Below are 22,308 nucleotides of genomic sequence, written 5' to 3'. Positions count from 1 at the left end.
AAATGAAATACCTAATTCCATGGACTGTATAGTCCATGGGGTCGCAAAGAGTCAGACACAACTGTGTGACTTTCACTTTCATTTTGATACTTAAATGTAAGTATACTTCAGTTCAGTTCAGTTCAGTCGCTCAGTATGTCCAACTCTGCGACCCTGTGAACTGCAGCACCAGGCCTCCCTGTCCATCACCAACTCCCGCAGTCCACCCAAACCCATGTCCATTGAGTTGGTGATGTCTTCCGACCATCTCATCCTCTGTCGTCCCCTTCTCCTCCTGCCCTCAATCTTTCCCAGCATCGGGGTCTTTTCCAATGAGTCAACTCTTCACATGAGGTGGCCAAAGTATTGGAGTTTCAGCTTCAACATCAGTCCTTCCAATGAACACCCAGGACTGATCTCCTTTAGGATGGACTGGTTGGATCTCCTTGCAGTCCAAGGGACCCTCAAGAGTCTTCTCCAACACCACAGTTCAAAAGCATCAATTCTTCTGTGCTCAGCTTTCTTTATAGTCCAACTCTCACATCCATACACGACCACTGGAAAAACCATAGCCTTGACTAGACAGACCTCTGTTAGCAAAGTAATGTCTCTGCTTTTGAATATGCTGTCTAGGTTGATCATAACTTTCCTTCCAAGGAGTAAGCATCTTTTAATTTTGTAGTATATTAAGTAAATGGCAACCCACTCCAGTTTTCTTGCCTGAAGAATCCCATGGACAGAGGAGCCTGGCGAGCTATAGTCCATGGGGTTGCAAAGAGTTGGACATGACTGAGCAACTAACACACTAAATATAAATTTATTATATGTAAACTACCCAGTATTCAAGCTTGTTTTATACTCCTGTCTTCGTCTGTAGAACTGGGGACACCAAAGCACAGTGAGATTAAGAGACTTGCTCAGTGTTGTGCCGTCATCAGAGATGAACGCTGTATGTGAACACAGGAAGTGAGACACACAATCCTGCCATCTTAACCATTCCATCATACAGACTTCGCTACAGGGAGTATATCAAGAAAAAGGAATTGCAATTGTAAGTATAGTTGTTATTACCTAGGAAAATGATGACCATTGTTGCTGAAGTTGGCAGGATTTCAGCCTATCATAGAAATGCAGATTTTGCTAAAACATAGAATCATTACACATATCTAGAAAAGATTCCACTAAGAAAAGACTATTCAGCTGGCCCTTGGAAAGTGCACAGACTTTGAAGGTGAAGGTGGATAGTGTCCTCCTTAATTTGGGTTGCTGTAACAGGATTTCTCTGAATGACTGGCTTGAAAATGACAGAAATTTACTTTGAATCATTGTGGAGCCTGGAAAGTCCAAGGCCAGGGTGCCAACAGATTCAGTATTTGGTGAGACCTGCTTCTGATTCATAGACAGCCTTCTTGCTGTGTCATCACATTATACATGGGGTAAAAAACTCTCTGGTGTGTCTTTTGTAAGGGAATTAATTCTGTCCATGGGAGCCTCTCTCATGACTTGATCATTTCCCAAGGACTCTGCCTCCTAATACTATCCCACTCAGTTCAGATCAGTTGCTCCGTTGTGTCTGACTCTTTGAAACCCCATGGACTACAGCATTCCAGGCTTCCCTGTCTATAACCAACTCCCAGAGCTTGCTTAAACTCATGTCCATTGAGTTGGTGATGACATCCAACCATTTCATCCTCTGTCATCACCTTCTCCTCCTGCCTCCAATCTTTCCCAAAATCAGGGTGTTTTCTAGTGAGTCAGTTCTTCACAGCAGGTGGCCAAAGTATTGGAGCTTCAGCTTCAACATCAGTCCTTCCAATGAATATTCAGGACTGATTTCCTTAAGGATTGACTGGTTTGATCTCCTTGCAGTCCAAGGGATTTTCAAAAGTCTTCTCCAACACCATAGTTCAAAAGCATCAGTTTTTTAGTGCTCAGCTTTCTTTATAGTCCAACTCTCACATCCATACACAACTACTGGAAAAACCATAGCTTTGACTAGATGGACCTTTTTCAGCAAAGTAATGTCTCTGCTTTTTAGCATGCTGTCCAGTTTGGTCATAGCTTTTCTTCTAAGAAGCAAGTGTCTTTTAATTTCATGGCTGAAGTCACCATCTGCAGTGATTTTGGAGCCCAAGAAAAGAAAGTCTGTCACTGTAGAATTTCACCATATAGATTTTGGAAGGATTTCAAACATTCAGTCCATAATAGGCAGGTATGCTTGTCAGAGGCACAAGGAAAGTAGAAAACCTATAAGCAAGGTGAAAAGACAGCCTTCAGAATGGGATAAAATAGTAGCAAGTGAAGCAACTGACAAATAATTAATCTCAAAAATATACAAGCACATGATGTAGCTCAATACCAGAAAAATAAATGACCCAATCAAAAAATGGGCCAAAGAACTAAACAGGTATTTATCAAAAGAAGACATACAGATGGCTAACAAACACATGAAAAGATGCTCAACATCACTCATTATCAGAGAAATGGAAGTCAAAACCACAATGAGGTACCATCTCACACCTGTCCAAATGGCTGCTATCAAAAAGGCTACAAACAATAAATGCTGGAGAGGGTGAGGAGAAAAGGGAACCCTCTTATACTATTGGTGGGAATACAAGCTAGTACAGCCACTATGGAGAACAGTATGGGGATTCCTTTAAAAACTGGAAATAGAACTGCCATACAACCTAGGAATCCCATTGCTGGGCATACACATTGGAGAAACCAGAATTTAAAGAGACACATGTACCCCAGTGTTTATCACAGCACTGTTTACAATAGCTAAGACATGGAAGCAACCTAGATCTCCATCAGCAGACCAATGGATAAGACAGCTGTGGTACATATACACAATGGAATATTACTCAGCTAATAAAAAGAACACATTTGAATGAGTTCTAATGAGGTGGATAAAACTGGAGCCTATTATACAGAGTTACGTAAGTCAGAAAGAAAAACACCAATATAGTATATTAACAGATACATACGGAATTTAGAAAGATGGTAATGATGACCCTATCTGCAAGACAGCAAAAGAGACACAGATATAAAGAAAAGACTTTTGGACTTTGTGGGAGATGGTGAAGGTGGGATGATTTGAGAGACTAGCATTGAGACATGTGTGTTACCATATGTGAAATAGATCACCAGTCCAAGTATGGCAAAAACCACTACAATATTTTAAAGTAATTAGCCTCCAATTAAAATAAATTAACTAATTAAAAAAAAAGAAAACCTATTATTTTTTTCATGTAAAGGGAGCAATTATTTCATTGGTAGAGAGTTAGGAAAAGACTGATGTGACTAGAAATTTGAGAAACTCACTTCAGCAGATTCTAGAACATGATGCTGTGGTATATTGAAGAGGAGGCTCTATGAGAATTTGACACCAAATAATGAAATATAAAGATCAGAACACTGGAGCTTTACCATCAATAGTCCAACGGTTAACCAACTTTTTAAATGGCAAGTGGGAAAAGAGAAGTGAGGGATGATGATAGGACCCACTGACATTTTTACATCTGTGGTTTTCACAATGTTGAAATTTGGATTAAAGGAAAGAGATTCTGTTGGCAAGGGGAACCAGCCAGTGATATGATTTCTCCTTCCATTTGGCTCTCCTGTAGACTAATGTAACTCTATTTCTGGTCAATGGGGATCTCTGTTGTTTTTAAGATCTCTCAGTTACATTTCTTCAGCTTTATAAGGCTTAGAGAAATCTTCCAGAACACTGAGTTCTGTGCTCATTATGAAACTGTCAAAAGTGATTTTGTTTTGCTGTAATGTGTGGGATGCTACAGAAAAACACATTATCAACTGGTACAAAAAGACGCCCTAATAGGAAAAAAAAAAAAAAACACTGTACAGGGATGGAGATGGATAGTTTTCAAGGTAGTGAGCTCCCTGATAGCACAGGACTGCACGGTAAAGTAAAGATGGGATAGTTTGTGTTAAGAATCATCTTAAAGTGTTAGTCGCTCAGTTGTGTCTGACTCTTTGCAACTCCAAGGACTGTAGCCTGTCAGGCTCCTCTGTCCCTGGGATTCCTCAGGCAAGAACATGGAAGTGGGTTGCCATTCCCTTCTCCAGGGGATCTTCCTGACCCAGGGATTGAACCCAGGTCTCTTGCGTTGCAGGCAGATTCTTTACCACTGAGCCACTGGGAAGCTCAAGAATCATATGAGAACCTTGTTATAAATTTAAATTCTAGCTTCCCTGGTGGCTCAGCACTGAAGTATTTACCTGTCAACGTAGGAGACACAGGTTTGATCCCTGGGTCAGGAAGACCCCCTGGAGAAGGAAATGGCAACCCACTCCAGTATTGTTGCCTGGAAAACCCCATGGACAGAGGAGCCTGGTGGGGTACAGTCCATGGGGTCACAAAAGAGTCAGACACAAGTTAGTGACTAAACAACAACATTCAATCCTAGAGACTTAGTAAGTCTTGGTGGATCCCAGAGATATTTATGTTTAGAGGGCTCTCAGTGTTTTCGACTAATCTAGGCTGTTGACTCACTTTTAAGACACAACAATCTTGATATTATCTTTTTTCTTTTAAGACTATTAATAAATCTTAATTACTCACTGGAATGAGCCTTTCAGATCCTGGGCAACCAATTTGGAACCCAATGACAGCAGACAGAGATACCATGTAGGATGGTGGTGGTGATGATGATTTCTGAATAGAACTTACACTAAGTTTTTCTTCTTTGAAACTATTTTAAGCTTCAGTCTAAAACTTGTGACGTATGGTCAAATTATGAAATTTTAAAGGGTTTTTTTTTTCCCTCCCAAAACAAGAAATTTAAAACAGGATCATTTATACTAACGAGTCTGGAAGCATGAAAAATTGATTAAACTCTTAATTGTATCTTTGCTTCACACTTAGAATGTATGAAAGACGGCAGAGATCTTGGTTGTGCAGTCTTTGTGGTGGGCTCCCATTCTACAATCAGGAGGTTTGTGAAATTGTTAGTATCCTACAGTATTGTTCCTTTCCAGTCAAAAGAAGAGACTCAGAACAAAGATTTCTGACTTGGGTATGGATACAGCATTTGGGAAGAATAACAGGAAAATGCTGAATTTGGGGGTTGGTTAAAAGTCAATTCAAGTTGAGTGAAATTGATCAACTTTGGAATCACTAAATGGCAGTTACCTACCTTTGCCTCTGGGCACTTTTCTCTTGCCTTTGAATGTGCTATCACTTGCAGTGGAGTGTACTCTTGATTTTCAAACCTAGGCCTGTTAACAGTCTCACCTGGGAAACCTTTGCTACATGAGGTCAGAGTAGACATTGCTTATTATTTTCTGGCCAGCAGAACTGTGTTTGGATTCCAGTTAGGTTGTGGTCACTTATAAGCTTCCTCATCCCATAAGAACACTAAAATTCTCTAAGAATCAGATGATTTGTCTGTGAAACGAGAATAATAAAACTGTTTTTGTGGGAGTTCCCTGATCAGTTCAGTTCAGTCGTTCAGTCGTGTCCAACTCTTTGCAACCCCATGAACCACAGCACCCCAGGCCCCCCTGTCCATCACCAACTCCCAGAGTCCACCCAAACCCATGTCCATTGAGTCAGTGATGCCATCCAACCATCTCATCCTCTGTCATCCCCTTCTCCTCTTGCCCTCAATCTTTCCCAGCATCAGGGTCTTTTCTAATGAGTCAACTCTTCGCATCATGTGGCCAAAGTATTGGAGTTTCAGCTTCAACATCAGTCCCACAAATGAACACCCAGGACTGATCTCCTCTAGGATGGACTGGTTGGATCTCCTTGCAGTCCAAGGAACTCTCAAGAGTCTTCTCCAGCACCACAATTCAAAAGCATCAGTTCTTTGGTGCTCAGCTTTCTTCACAGTCCAACTCTCACATCTATACACAACTACTGGAAAAAACCATAACCTTGACTAGACAGACCTTTGTTGGCAAAGTAATGTCTCTGCTTTTGAATATGCTGTCTAGGTTGGTCATAACTTTCCTTCCAGGGAGGAAGAGTCTTTTAATTTCATGGCTGCAATCACCATCTGCAGTGATTTTGGAGCCCAGAAAAATAAAGTCAGCCACTGTTTCTATTATTTCCCCATCTATTTGCCATGAAGTGATGGGACCGGATTCCATGATCTTAGTTCTCTGAATGTTGAGCTTTAGTCATTAGTATTCTGGTTTGTCACTACCGGGACTCATATTCAATCCCTGGTTAGGGAACTGAGATCCCTCAAGCCACACAGTGTGGCCAAAAATATTTTTTATTTAAAAAGAACAAAACATTCTTGTACTGTGAATTTAATTAAAATATCATCCAGGATTGGAAATTTCTTGATGTTTTCCAGGTATCATTAATAGCTACAAACATATATGGAGTTATGCAAACAGACTATATTTTGTTTTTCCCCTAATGTTCAAGTGATGACTAATTTTCATTTTTTGGTCAATTTGACAAATATTTGAGTGCTTATATTAAATCTATACTTCTAAGTGGATTCACCTAGAGGAATCTGAAAAGAAGGTCCACTTTTAAACAGACACACAATGTCCTTACTCTCTTGATGAATGAGAGATGTGATGAATAAGAATGCACATAAGAAGATGTCAGAGGAATCTATTATTATCATCTGTTGATTAGTTGGTTTCTAATTTTTTTTCATAATTTGATAAGAGGATTGTATTATGACAAAGCTGCTGTCCCAGTTACATGCATCTGACTATTCCCTCCATGCTTGATTCCCTCACAAACACAGTACTGACTTCAACTCTGGTAGTGCTATCTAACAGCTTTAAAGGCTCTTCTTGGCCTTTGGTAGGCAACAGACCATTGTTTCACTCACGGGAATAGCTGTTGGCAGAAAGAAGAGTCATCACACTGCATCATAAGTGGAAAGAAATCAATATTCATGTTAGATAGTTGTTCTAAAGTTTCAAATAATTTAAAAACAAAATAAAACATATATGTATATATATACATATGCATGCACACACACACACACACACACATATATATATATATATATATATACAGGTAAAAAGTCACCTTCCAATGCAGAATACAGGAGATACAGAGACAAGGGTTCCATCCCTGTGTCAGGAGGATCTCCTGGAGGAGGGCATGAAAACGCACTCCAGTATTATTGCCTGGAGAGTCCCATGGACAGAGGAGCCTGGAAGTCTACAGTCCATAGGGTCAGTCCCAAAGATACAACTGAAGCGACTTCACATGCATGAACACCTGTATGTGTGTGTATGTGTGTATACACACGCATACAGTTACATTGTCTTGTTTTTAAGGATGACCATGTTACTTAATCAAAAATTGTCTTCAAAATTTAGTTTTGAGACACAAGATCACAGATATTATTTAAAAAACTACTTTTGAAACAGGCAGCCTTGCTTCAGATCACACTTAGCTCAACATAAACAATCCTCTCATGTCTATTAGCTTCACCTCTGATTTTTTTTTATTCTCTACCCCACTGCCTATTGCAGAAACTTGTATGAAGTACATCAGTGAGTTCCCTTGTCTATGATTCTGGGGCTGGATTAGGACCTTAGGGAGTCTGGCAGGAGACAAGAGGTAGAAAAGAAACTGAGTGGATTTAGGTCCCTGGATTCCTTTTTGCAGGGTTATCTTGAGCTTGCTTTGTCCTCTGCTCAAGGTCCTTGGTTTTCCCAAGGTGAGCTTTGTAACACAATTCCATATTTCAGTTACTGCTTGTTGCCTTTGTCTCTTCAGATCCAGGGATAGTAACAGCTCTCCTATTACTAGCCCAGGTTTTTGCAACATTCGTTGTGGTTATCCTACCACCCACACTCCAATATATGGTCCCTTTTTAGATAAACTTTCCTCAAATTATCCTAATTTGAGCATAGCATCTGTTTCCTGTTGAATTGCTGACAGTTCCAACTATCACCAGTAAAAGCATTCATTCACATACATTAAGTGATTCAGAATAGAGGTAGTAGAAAGCATATCAGAACTAGAAGTTTGGGATTCAAATCTGGGTATACTTTTCATAAATGTGTGCCTAAGGTAAAGTATTTGGACTCTATAAATTTAAATCTCTCGTGTGCCAAATGGGGATAATAGTGAGTCAACTGCATAATAAAAGCATGAACCAAAGATATTCTATGTAGGAAACAATCTACACGAGGCATGAAAACAGTAACCCAGTGTGTTGGTCTTGGTGGCTACATTAGTGGTCATTACGTGGCACACACTCTTGATTTCATCGGCTGTATAACATTAATAAACTAAGTGTTCTTAATTTGCATCTCATACCTATGATTCCAATTTGGAATACAGGTTAATATGTCTAAGAGTAAGTTCAGATCAGTTCAGTCGCTCAGTCGTGTCTGACTCTTTGCGACCCCATGAATCGAAGCACGCCAGGCCTCCCTGTCCATCACCAACTCCCGGCTGCTGCTGCTGCTAAGTCACTTCAGTCATGTACGACTCTGTGCGACCCATAGACGGCAGCCCACCAGGCTCCCCCGTCCCTGGGATTCTCCAGGCAAGAACAGTGGAGTGGGTTGCCATTTCCTTCTCCAGTGCATGAAAGTGAAAAGTGAAAGTGAAGTTGCTCAGTCGTGTCCGATTCCTCGTGACCCCATGGACTGCGGCCTACCAGGCTCCTCAGTCCATGGGATTTTCCAGGCAAGAGTACTAGAGTGGGGTGCCATTGCCTTTTCCAACCAACTCCCAGAGTTCACCCAAACTCATGTCCATTGAGTCAGTGATGCCATCCAGCCATCTCATCCTCTGTCGTCCCCTTCTCTTCCTGCCCTCAATCCCTCCTAGCATCAGGGTATTTTCCAATGAGTCAACTCTTCGCATGAGGTGGCCAAAGTACTGGAGTTTCAGCTTAGGCATCATTCCTTCCAAAGAACACCCAGGGCTGATCTTCTTTAGGATGGACTGGTTGGATCTCCTTGCAGTCCAAGGGACTCTCAAGAGTCTTCTCCAACACCACAGTTCGAAAGCATCAATTCTTCAGCGCTCAGCTTTCTTCACAGTCCAACTCTCACATCCATACATGACTACTGGAAAAACCATAGCCTTGACTAGATGGACCTTTGTTGGTAAAGTAATGTCTCTGCTTTTCAATATGCTATCTAGGTTGGTCATAACTTTCCTTCCAAGGAGTAAGTGTCTTTTGATTTCATGGCTGCAGTCACCATCTGCAGTGATTTTGGAGCCCCCCAAAAATAAAGTCAGCCACTGTTTCCACTGTTTCCCCATCTATTTCCCATGAAGTGATGGGACCAGATGCCATGATCTTCATTTTCTGAATGTTGAGCTTTAAGCCAACTTTTTCACACTCCTCTTTCACTTTCATCAAGAGGCTTTTTAGTTCCTCTTCACTTTCTGCCATAAGGGTGGTGTCATCTGCATATCTGAGGTTATTGATATTTCTCCTGGCAATCTTGATTCCAGCTTGTGCTTCTTCCAGCCCAGTGTTTCTCATGATGTACTTTGCATATAAGTTAAATAAAGAGATACACAAGTACCTAATATCAATAAATCAGCTGTATATGCATATCTTCTACTACTCAGAAGCCCTCGTACATTTCTTTTTCTGAAAGTGCAAATTAATAAACATTAATAACTTGTTTAAATGCCCTATACCAAAAGCTGAAAAAAAAAATAGTGCTAGTATTAGAAGTTTCAATAGGTTGATGACTAATTGCCCCAGAGGGCAATTGTCACGGGATAAGGAAACATCTGTCTATCTTGTGAAATATTACGAAACCAAGACCTCCTGTTAAAAATCTAATTAGTTTAAATGTTGCGGGTCTCTAAAGTTTGTTCATACAAAAGGCTTAGCTTTTTAAAAAAAGATAATGTATTTATTAATCAGAGCAACAATTGGTTTGGTATGAACAATTTTGTGGCCAAACTCAACACCACCAGATATTTCCAAGCAATTTTCATATGAAGAGGAAAGAAACCCAACTGAGGTATTTGTTTATCCCCAGAGACATTGAGACTGATCTCCAACTAATAGGTACAAATATAATAAAATTAAACTTTTCCTAACTTTGGGTAGTATTAGTTCCATTGTATAGTGAAAAATGTGGTTGGCAAAAGTTACAAAGTGTTATTATTGATAAAAGCAGTACTCAATGAGTTCCTCCTATGTGCCTAGAACTATTTCACATGAACTTATTTTATGATGAACTATTTTACATGATCTCATTGAATGCTTGCAATATTCCTTTGAGACAGGTACTAACTCTAAATCAGAACTCTAATTCAGGCAATCTCTTACTCCATTCTTTACTATAAAGAATACTGTGGTCTTTACTATAAACCTATAGACGTATAACTGTTCTTTGTGCTCAGTTGCTCAGTCCTGTCTGACTCTTTGTGACTCCAGGGTTATATAGCCTGCCATGCTCCTCTTCCATGGGATTGTCCAGGCAAAAATACTGAAGCAGATTGCTGTTTCCTTCTCTAGGGGATATTCCTGACCCAGGGATGGAACCCAAGTCTCTTTGATCTCCTGCATTGGAAGGTGGATTCTTTACCCAGTATACCATCTGGTTTTGTTAATTACATTTCTGACTTGTACCAAAATAAAATACCTATGTTTCCACATGCAAATGAAATGTATGATCATGTTTCATTTTGTTATTGACTCTGGAGCTCCATAAATATCAGATACATCAACTTTTCAACCTAAAATGTAACTGGTCAGACCCCACCTGTCAGTGTTTTCCTGATTCTTATTTGTGCCCACTATCAGGGCTCCCTCTCCTTCAACTTTATCATGTAATGTTCCTGAGAACCACCTGTTGCTGGGTACATGGAGCTGACTCTAGCATTCAGTCTTGGTGATTTCAGTGATTAATTTCTGTCCTTTTGCATGAAATGTATCTGCCCAGTTTTTATACAAATATCTATCCACAACTCTTTCTATAGGTGGGTTATGTGTACATACAGAATATTACCCACTAACAAAGAGAATTTTACCGACTGCTTCCATGTTTACCATTTTTAATATCTAACTCCTCAGAGTCTTCCATAAAATTGACTCTCCTCTTCTTTGGCAGTACTTATTGTTTGTTCCAAGACCCCTATCATTCACAGGAATGTCAGTCCATTTCCTTCCATTCCTCAGGAATCTGATTGAGCCACTCTCACTTTAGTCAAAACTTTAGACTTTTATCCATGTTTTTATCTTTAGTAGGAAAACATCAGGCTAAATTGTTTTTCTTCATAGTCTTGCATCAAAAAGCTGTTTGGGTGTTGTTGACTCCTGAAATGCAAGGCAGCTGTTAACTCCCTTAGGGCAGGGTTGTATGTATAATGAGGAAACCCAGAGTAGGGATCTCAGACCACAGCAGTGGTAGAGAGGAGGGAGGAAGAAGGAATAGGGAAAAGGCTAGGGGTACGGGTTGAATTTAAGCACTCCTTCTTTAAACAACTTATGGCTTTAAGAAGATGATTTGGTCCTTCTCCCAACAATTGATTCAATCTCCTACTAATAAGGTGTGAGTTTGTAGCTGACTTTAATAAAAGCTTGATATATATATGAGCCATTCTACATTAGAGATATGCAGACAACTAAAATCCCATTCATAACATCCCATTCATAAAACTACATTATTTTCCCCACCAGTGCTTCAGTCCCCTCTCTCTCTCTCTCTCTCAATAATTTCTATTTCCTGTTTTCAAACATTTTACCACACCTCAAGTCCTCCTCCTATTATGCAATATAAATTACCTCTCTACTTCCTATTCATCCCTAGGCTTACCTTTGGATATCTGAACATTTCTTACTGTGTGCTTTTAAAGGACAGAACGTCTATCCTAGATCCAGCAAAGTAGGAACAAATCTAGGTACAGAAGGTCTAGAAACAGCTTTAGATTGTCGTTCCTCTTCTTCCTTCCTCCTCTACTGGTCTCTGAGAATAAGGAAAAACATTCCCCATTAATAATGAATCGTATTATTTATTTCTTAGCAAGAAGAAAAAAGAAAATAACTGAATTGAACTTCCTTTCCTAACCCCTCTCAGAGTCATTTTAGTATAACCACAAGGAAGGTATTGTTATTCCAATATCACCACATGGGAACACACTCAGGTTAATTGATTAATACCATTGATTTAATTGACTAATCTAAATCTCGTATCTAATAAAGAGCTGGAGTTGGGATGTGAACGTAGGCAGTTCTACTTCTGTCCATTTTCATTATGTACCATGTTACAGATCCATAAAGATAATCAAATATTCCATATGAGCTAGGCAAAAAATAGTAATGTTGAGAAATATCTAGAATTGGTTAAGACATGTCCTAGTTTCTTACATATCATGCAGAATACATCTGGAAAATAAGAGAACATTACATGGTTAGAGGTAATTCCCACACTAGAATGGCTCTTTCCCTAACTGCATTAGATAGTTTCTGCATCATGATAAGAAAAGGTTTTAGAAGTTCCTGAGCTTTAGAGTGATAGTGGTCTTTAAATTCTGTCTCAAATTGTACAAGTTTTATGATTTTTATCAAATACTTTCTTAGAGTTTCAGTTTCTATGTGTATTAGAAACAGATAAAAACCTGTCTTGCAGTCCACTTTTTTTTTTTTACCTGAAACATTTTTATTTTGCCTTCAGAAACCCACAGCAGTTCTTCAGCAGTCTTCTCTATATCTTTGACTTCTCCTCCAAACATTTCCCTTTCCTTTAAGGATCTTCCCTGATGACCTCTTTCGTATCTCTTTTACCACTGGACAGAAAGATTAAGTAGTTCTTAGTGAACTTTATGGCTGCTTCCTAGCAATTATCCCATCCCCTCCCTGAAAGCCACAGAGCTTAAACATCATGCCATCATGTCAAGCTGTACTCTTGTCCTCTATGTTAGTCATCTTCAGCTTACTCATCATTCCCCTTCACTGCTTGAAGATATTAAACCCTGGCTCACTGTCTCTATCCTGATCGCAACTGCACTCAAAATTCTTAATGACTGATTACCCGTGTAAATAATCCTATCAAGACCCCTGCCTCTCAGTTTTTCCACTTATTCTGTAATCTAACCTTCAACCTTACATGTGCCATCCATGCTCATAATACTGATTTTGATGTGACCAAAATATTCATCCCTTCCTTAATGGAAATTTCAAGCATTTCAACTTCTGTCCATTCTACTGAACACCCTTGAGTATACCAACTCAAATTATTTTTCACTCCACCGAGGTTTTTAATACTTCGACAATATTGTTCTTTAATTTTTTCTCATTTCACATTCTCACTTGACTTCTTCCAACTTTAGATTCTATGGTTGATCATTATCATTATACCGTCAACTCCATTATTCCCACCCCCTGGCCCTGACTTTGAATACTCTGTTGCTTAGCCCAGACATTAGTTCATTCATCTACATTCTTGCAGCTTAATGTAAATGTGGGAGGAAAGGAGACACACAAAACCATGCTGAATGGTCTCACTTAAAATCCACCATGTGAAACTCAAACCAGGTTCCAGTGCTGCCAGGCAGCCCTACTGTGTTCCCCTAGTCCATTTTCTCTTCCACTTCCTGTATCATACTCCTCTTTTCTCAAACCTTTATTATCCTTTTCCTCATCCTACTCTCAGCAGATGACTTATCTCATCCAACGTGATGACTTTAAATACTGTGTTTGACCATCTAAATATTTACCTATTTGGATCTAGTTACTAACCTCAAAACAAGTGTATCCAACTTCCTACCCTTATTGAAAGCTGAACACCTGGCTCCTCATCTTTCCAAACCATCTCCTTATCTCCCTTCTCAGTTAATAATAACTTAATTTGGTGTTTCTCAACCATAACCCTTGAAGTCATACCCAATTTCTCTCATTCTATCCCCCTTGCATTTAATACATCATCAAATCATATCATCTGCTTTTGTCTTTGAAATTTACTTGGTATCTGACCACTTCTCGTAGTATTCTCTGTCCTCTAGATGGAATTCAGTTGTCCTTTTTTCTTCTTCTCAATACCCATTGGTCTATTTTCAATCCCAAAGCAAGAATGACCTTTATATTAACAAAACACATCAGTTATTTCCATTGCACAGCCTTCCAGTAATTTTCTGTCGTATTGGGTAAAATAAAAATCCTTACACTTTCCTATAAGGGTCTGGTCTTTCTCTACACTTTGACCTTATCTCCTACAACTCTCTCTTTTACTCATTTACTCTACACACTAAGACAACTTTCGGAGATGGCAGTAGCACCCCACTCCAGTACTCTTGCCTGGAAAATCCCATGGATGGAGGAGCCTGGTAGGCTGCAGTCCATGGAGTCGCTAGGAGTCGGACACGAGTGAGTGACTTCACTTTCACTTTTCCCTTTCATGCATTGGAGAAGGAAATGGCAACCCACTCCAGTGTTCTTGCCTGGAGAATCCCAGGGACAGGTGAGCCTGGTGGGCTGCCATCTGGGGTCACACAGAGTCGGACATGACTGAAGCGACTTAGCAGCAGCATGACTATTTTGCTATTTCTCCAAATATTAGCACTTAATCCTAGGGAACATGCTCTATATTTATTAATTTTTAAGTTATCAGCCTTCCCATCCATCTCCACCCCTGTTACTAGATTATAAACTTCATGGGAGCTAGATAAAAACTGTGCATCTTCACTGATGTATCTCCAAAATCAAGGACAGTGCCTGCCTACTACATAATAGATGCTTAACAAATATGTGAGTGAATTAATCAGTTCCAAAATTAAATGTGATGCTTATGTAATTTTAACTGTTGTCTGCTTTTATTTTTACCTCCTATGAAAAGTATCCATCTACATTTTGCAGATAGAAAAACAGAATATCAGCTTAACTGATTCTTAACGAAGGATGTTCTCTCTTTTCCTAGTTCATAGTATCATTAATACTATTGATAGTAATATATATGTTACTATTAATAGTAATACACACACACACACACACACACACACACACACACATATCCTAGACCCAGTAAAATTTAGGTGGGTATTTGCAGAGTGTTTAATTGGTTGCCTTTATGATTTTGTTTAGAGGGAACCTGTGTTACACACTTGACTCAATCTTGAAGTCCTTTAGGGTACCTAACCCTTGTTTCTTAATTTCTTCTTTTTCACTTTGCATAGAACTCTTCTAAATTCTTTTTCCATCCACTTGCTACAATATTCCAACCAACCTATCAAAGTAATCAGGATTCAGTCTTATCTTATACCTTTACAGTATCAAATCCTGAGGTATTAAGTGATTATGGAGTGGTTTGTATCTGTCCAGTTATTGGTGGTGGTTTAATTGCTAAGTTGTGTCTAACTCTTTGCAAGGCCATGGACTATAGTCTGCCATGCTCCTCTGTCCATGGGGTTTTCCAGGCAAGAATAATGGTGTGGGTTGCCATTTCTTTCTCCAGGGGATTTTCCCCACCCAGAGATCAAACCTGGGTCTCTAGTTATTGCTGCTCTGCAAATAAAAGTGTACCTTTGGGCCTTGCTATTGGAAGGTTAAATGGTAAATTGCTCTCTTATAGATAGTGGGAATGGGAGTGCCAGTTGTCAAGGAAGGATGTTGTGCAGGGGAGCTTCCACCAAAGGCTGTAGCAGTTTATCTTGTAGAGTGTCTAAATTAATATCTTGCCAAAATGAGAAACAATATTCTTTCCAAACCTCTACTGGGTCTATATGAGAATTTGTGGTAACTTCTAATAGTGCTGAATTTCACAGAAACTACTCATCTTTAACCTTTCCCTTATTATGCTAAGAAGCATCCTTACCATCTCCTCATTCAGTCCTCTTAGTTATTGCATGAACCATCCTACATTAACTGGTGATAAGTAGTGTCATATCCAAATTGTTTCCTTTGGAACTCAGAGGAGAAAATATTAATCCTCCCAGCTATACTCATTATATTCCCATTTAAACAAATATTAAGAAAATGTTTTTCCCTTTCTTTTCTACTTGCGTGTATTAAGTCAGTTATTTTACATTCATTATCACTGAACAGACTTATGGTAAATACACAATAGAAACCATTGCCCATGAAATTGCCACCTACCTAACTGCCCAAATGTCTCTAATACCCACTTTGCTTTTATTGACACCGTGTCTGATTCTGATTAATACTTTTATTTTAATTATGCCTGCAACTTTGTACATAGTTAAGGAATGTGTAAAAATCCATTGATTTTCAGGTAGAACTCTTAAAAGCAACATTACATAGAATTGTAGACCTTTTTGAATTACAAGGAATGAATATACATTTGTCATACAAAAATTGCACTGGACACAGTTATATAAAGACTTCATTCAAGACTATTGCAGCAGGGAAGGGAGATTGAACCCAACTCTGCTGAAACAAAGGATTAAGGGTTTTTGAGGGCTGGGGAGACCTAGTGGGAAAGTCCTGGAGGATTTTAGAGGGGAGCTTGGCCAGTGTGAGCAAGTCATCCGTGTTTGTTAATTGTTACTTTCAAAGTTAGGCCCCTTCCTACCATGGAGATGGGGAACAGGGACAATACTTTCCTTGATGATTACATCATTTCAAGGATTGACTTCCAGGTCCTTGAGAATGACATCCCTGGGTTGTAAAACTGGCAAGAGGCAAGGAGAAGATTTACGTTTTACAGGGATGGAAGAAGACTTTACAATTGAAAATTTTCTAAAGTAAATGCTGTCAGTAAAGGGAGGTCAGTGACCTGTAGTCAGGGAATAATCCCATCTAAAGTTTATTCAATTTTAGTGGAACATGAAGAATGTCCAGGACATTTTAAAGTTCTGGTACGTTAGGCACTTTCTTTTGAATAAACTTAAAACATCCTGAACAGTAGGGAATATATTGTACATTATATGTAAGAGAAAAAGCACTCAAAGTGAGAAGTAGCCAGCCTAATAGAGAAAAGGGGGAGGGTAGATTTTGGATTCTCTCAGGGTGCTGTAAGAAAGCCTTGTGTCCTTACCCATCACTGTCCAAGTTATTTCTTCTTTTCTCCGTATTTCATAAAATCCCTGGGGAAGCCACACAGAACGCCTCATACCACCTGTCCTACCAGCTCCACAGTGTCTACAGTACTTCCTGTAGGAAAAAGTGCTTTCTAATCTCTCCAAGATCACCTCAAGTAATCCCAGGCCTCTCCCCGCTAAACCTTCAGCCTCTTTTGGCTTCTTCCCCACCTGGAAATGATTATCCTCATGCAACTCCAGATAGTTTGCATCAAGCAGTTTTTGTTTTTTCCCTAAAACAGCAACTCAGTTCGGATCTAACGGAGTTCTTTTTAAGTGATCATCAAGAAAATCACTTTGGAGAAAAAGGTCTTGAAGTTAAAAAACAAAAATAACAAAAAGACAAGCTACAAGTGATGAGGCCTTTTGATTGGTGAGAATAAGATCAACAAAGAGAAAATTCAGTTCTTTGAGCTGACATCTCCTCCCCTTAGATTACTCCTAATGCTATAATTGTCTTGGTCTTCAGCTTTGATGAGATCTTGCAACTGGGACAAAAATCTTGCATGTTGGAAAAATCATCCTCATTTTCAAAATAATTTCATAACTCTATTCAAAGTGAATGCTTGATGAAATGATTTAATTGGGCAACTTTTCATTCTGTGATAAGCTCCTATTGTATATTATTTCAAAGATGTGGTGGATAATCATTTTTTATATATTCTGAGATTGTAGAGTGGGAAATAAGTGAGTCTGCAGTGCATTTTATTAGCACAGACCGTGATCTCAGATGACTTAGGTCAGAGCCCTATGTTTATTTCTCAAGAGAAAGTATTGGAACCTGGATAAACCATACAAATGTTATTGCATATGATTGTGTAAACTTGGCTTTGGTGAGAGTTAGAGCAATGCAACAAATATTTATTGAATGCCCATTTATTTCTTTCCTGTAATATAGCCTCCACATTCTCAACTAGAATGATCTTTTTAAATCACAAATGTGATCTCACCACTCATATTTTAAAGACCGCCCCCTATGATAGGCTGTTTGTTAGCTATCACTCTAACTAGAGTGCCCAAACACTAGGGGTACAGTGGTCTGCCAAGGATATCCACAGTACAGGATAAGGAATTGATACTGAATTTATTTTTTCAAATATTTGAACACAATATTTATTTTTGTATAAAAACTAATCAAAATGGTTAGAATATGACATTCACACACATTTTTAAATTTTTATTTATTTATTTATTTATATTTGACATTCACACACATTTTAAGCTAAAGTAGGACATTGTATAAAACAAACAATGTTATTGATGGCATTTTGGACTGTATCTCTAGTCCCCAGAGGATATGTATTCTAGCTCATCTTCTATTAGAAATACATGAATGGAAGAATTTGAGAAACAATTGACCAGAGTAAGATCCAAATTCTTCAGCAAACAATGCAAAATCCTCCATTATCCAACACATTGTTCTTGCACTGTCACCATTTGGCACCTCTTGTTCACACTATGCTCCATCAATTGCAGACTTTACTTTTATGAAGGTGCAATACTTTGCTTTTATGAAAGTCATTTTACTCAGAGTATCTCCCTCTCATCCTATTCTTCCAAATACATTCCTATGTGTCCATCAATATCTTGATTGAGACTCATCTTCCCTCTTAAATGTTGCTTGAAAATTCCAAGTATAATTAATTCACTTCCATCTCTATAAAAGCATTATGACTATCATATTCCTGCACAGCAGGAATAAGACAGACATGGTTTCACTCCCAAGGAGGTTACAATCTAGAATTGGTAGACCGGCAATAAATGAGTTTGTGTCATTTTCTTCTTTGTTCACTAGTATAAAAATATGCTATGCAGTAAATAAAGCGATAAGGATTGCCAAGTTTGATTAGCCAAGAGAGTCTTGGGTAATAGCCAAGATTTGAATTTGAATAGCCAAGAGAATCTCTCTAAAAAGATACTATCTAAGCATAGATCTTTAAAGGGAGCTCAATCATACCGAGTTTAATTAAAAAGAATTGCAGCAAAGGGAAGAACTGTTGCAAAGGCCCCAGATTAAAAATAAGCTTGATTTGTGTAATAAAGAGAATAATGTGAGTATAGCTTAAGAGTAATGTCAAAACGAGGGGGTATGATATTATGAGGGAAAAGTAGACAGAATAAGTATACAAACCAACAAAAGGAATTTGGATTTTATTCTACTTTGTTGGGCAAAACATTGAATGTTTAAGCAAAAGAGGATTATAATTTCTTTTCTTCAAGAAGAAGCTTATTTTTGCTTCTGTGTAAAGAATGGAACATAGTAGCAATGAGAATGGAGGGAAGAAACTATTCAGGAGGCTTTCAAGCACCAAAAGTGAGATAGTATCTTGGGATCAGGAAATAATAATAGACACGTGGGCATGACTTGTATATATCTTAGGTGTGTGGTATAAAGGAAAGAAAAGATGCAAAAGGAAATGCTTTATTAGCCAGGTGAATAGCTAATAATAGTTTTTCTTTGAAAGAAAAGAATGAGGAATGACAGGTTTGGAATGGGTTAGAGGGATTAAGGGTCAGAAAGAGTATTTGTCCATAGTAAGCATTCTTTTGTATACACAGTCAGAGATGCCAAGTAAGAAATGTGACATATAAATCTGTGTTGAACAAATGAATGATTTATTAAAAGCTTAGCCAAAAGTTAAATAGATAAAATCGTGTTGAAGGTCAATTCACAGGAACAGAATTCTGCAAATGTCATTACATTTTAAGTCTCAACATTTGAACATCCCAATTCTTTCCCTATCACCATTAAAGTGTGCTTCTCTTAACTAGCAATTACAATATATAGATTGACCTTATAGTTGCATTGCATTTGAATTTCTCTTCTTCTTATAGATTAACCTGGAATGTGCTCTCATGTAGCTCTGTTGTGCTAACTGGAAGGGGCTCAACTTCAGCTGTGGTTTAACCTTTCTCCTGTGAATATCAAGTGTGTTTTGGTGTACACACTGGTGATGAGTTTGAAACCTATTACTAGTATGAGAATGTTTGGGGACTTCTGGCACCATTGTCCTTCCTAATACGCACTATGAGTCATCAGTGATAAGGTTGCCAAGATTACACAGAACCTAGATAGAGTTAAAATTGTTATCTGCAGATAACAATTGGCTGCAAAACCAAGTTGCAATTTTAACTATATCCTAATTACAAGAAAGATTATACAATATCCATGTGATAACAGAAGGGCCTTTAAGATGGCATGAAGCACAAAGTAATTCTAAGCATGAATTTAAGAATGCTTAGCCAAGAAAAACTTAAGACATAAAGAAGAATCATATAAGGGAGAGGACTATAGAGGGAAAACCACCACATAATTTACAACAGTTACCTCAACAACAAAAAATACCAACAGTAACAAAAGCAAGACTATCGAAAGTATCAACAACAGAGAGGCAGACCCAAATTAACCACTGAAAAACCTGTTACTTTCAAGTAGTGTCTTGGTGGTAAGGTTTCCCTTAGTTTCTTTATTATGTCATTTTCAACTTTATTTTTAATACCCGAGAGCATATTTTAATTCTTTCACCTCATATATCGTTTTTCCCCCATGAAGCTGTTTCTTTCTTTAGTGAACCATATGCCTTCTACACTTGAATCCACGCACATTCTGTCTGATAGTCCTTTTAGCTCACTCTGAACTTCAGGGAGGAATGAATGGCTCACAAAATAATAATATATAAAAATAAAGAGTGGATATGAAGTCACTGCCATACAGTAGTGATTTTTACATCATTAGTTTTTCCCATAAACACATAACACTTATTTATCTAGTGCTTACCTACTATCACCAAGTAATCTACTAGGTCCTTGTTCATGAATGGGTATAGCAATAAATATTAAAATGACACAAATAATCAATAACATGATTGATTTTACAAAAGAGGATGTAGAGAGTACTCTGGAAGCTTGACTTTTGGCACAAATATCTTCTTGGGACTGGGCTCTTGAATGTGAAGTTCCAAATGATTTTGCGCTATTCAAATGAAAAAAATAATAAAGCTAAAATACAGGCAAACTGGAGTGGGATAGAGAATCATTTTCTCTTATATTATTAATAACTAATAACTATATATTATTTACATCTAATCAGAGGAACCACTTCCCAGATGGTCTCCAACAACCCCCCCCACATAAACACACCCATCCACACACACATATCCCTCACACATGTCCAGTTGAAAACGTGAAACTTCTAGCTTGAAATATGAAAAGAAAAAACAAAGAAAATAATATGGCTTCTTGGTGTGTGGAAGATTCTCTCATCCCTCTCACTGTCTCGCCTCTCCCCATACCTAACCCTCCTCTGCTTTCTGCCTCCCTCTGCCCTCCATTCCTCTCTCTCGCCTTCTACTCTTCCCTTCTTTCCTCTCTTCCTTCCATCCTTTCTTCACTTCTTCCTTTCTTTCCTCCGTCTATAATATGCTAGCCACTGTGCCAGGAATTGGCATACAATATTAAACAAAATAAATGACTATTAGGATTACCTTATCTCCTCAGCATTTCACTCTCATGGATATCATATATTAAAACTTCGTAACCTCCAATCTTCTGAATCTGCATTTTGACCAACAGCTCAGGTAATTCTGATATTGACAATAAGCAAGTCCCTCTTTGAGAGAAGAAAAAAAAAGTCTAGGTAGGTGACTAATTCTCATGTGGCCTAAATTTGCAAACTGAGCTATCTTAGCACTTTATCATCATCATCATCATTACTTTTTTTTTTTTTTTACTATTTTTATTTGGCCTATATTTTGTGATTGGTTTAAAATCTTGTCACCTCACTGTCTTCCATCATCACCACTCCAAATACATCCAGGAAAACCTCCTGAATCAGGGCTCTCCTGGCTCTGTGGAGCTACTGCTCCAAACTAAATGAGATTATATCCCATTCCCCACAGTTCTAAAAATGACAGCAAAACCCAAGATTACTGGCTAACAGGATAATTACAGAGGAATAACACAAAATAAAATAATGCATTGTAAATGTATTTTCAACATCTTAAACAAGTACAGAACTATATCATCTAGCTTATTATTCCATAAAGAAATCAAACCCAGGACAGTTCATTTCAGTTCAGTCGCTCAGTCGTGGCTGACTCTTTGAGACCCCATGAACCACAGCATGCCAGGCCTCCCTGTCCATCACCAACTCCCAGTGTCCACCCAAAACATTGTCCATTGAGTTGGTGGTGCCATCCAACCATCTCATCCTCTGTTGTCCCCTTCTCCTCCTGCCTTCAATCTTTTCCAGCATCAGGGTCTTTTCAAATTAGTCACTTCTTCACAACAGGCAGCCAAAGTATTGGAGTTTCAGCTTCAACATCAGTCCTTCCAATGAACACCCAGGACTGATCTCCTTTAGG

The 22,308-nt window shown here is 38.5% G+C and overlaps 2 long non-coding RNA genes across 2 annotated transcripts in view; one reads left to right on the top strand and one right to left on the bottom strand.

Moving 5' to 3' along the window:
* The first annotated feature begins 856 nt into the window (after positions 1-856).
* Positions 857-22,308, top strand: part of LOC147353358 (uncharacterized) — a 38,056-nt gene continuing 16,604 nt past the window's right edge. Inside the window, exon 1 of the long non-coding RNA XR_015145045.1 lies at positions 857-1,030. This is a non-coding gene — a long non-coding RNA (uncharacterized LOC147353358). The remainder of the gene's footprint in view (positions 1,031-22,308) is intronic.
* LOC147353359 (uncharacterized) lies at positions 11,556-17,073 on the bottom strand. Its single transcript, XR_015146711.1, has 3 exons — positions 16,903-17,073; positions 12,563-12,700; positions 11,556-11,880 (listed from the first exon to the last, which is right to left on the bottom strand). It is a non-coding gene; the product is annotated as an uncharacterized LOC147353359 (long non-coding RNA).

This window comes from Bos grunniens, chromosome 18 (genome assembly GCF_055505025.1).
Source record: "Bos grunniens cultivar Pamir isolate PY7600 chromosome 18, Bosgru_T2T1.0, whole genome shotgun sequence".
NCBI classification, from domain to species: Eukaryota; Metazoa; Chordata; class Mammalia; order Artiodactyla; family Bovidae; genus Bos; species Bos grunniens.
The sequence above is the reverse complement of the archived record's forward strand: the minus strand, read 5'-3'. Positions and strand labels throughout refer to the sequence as shown.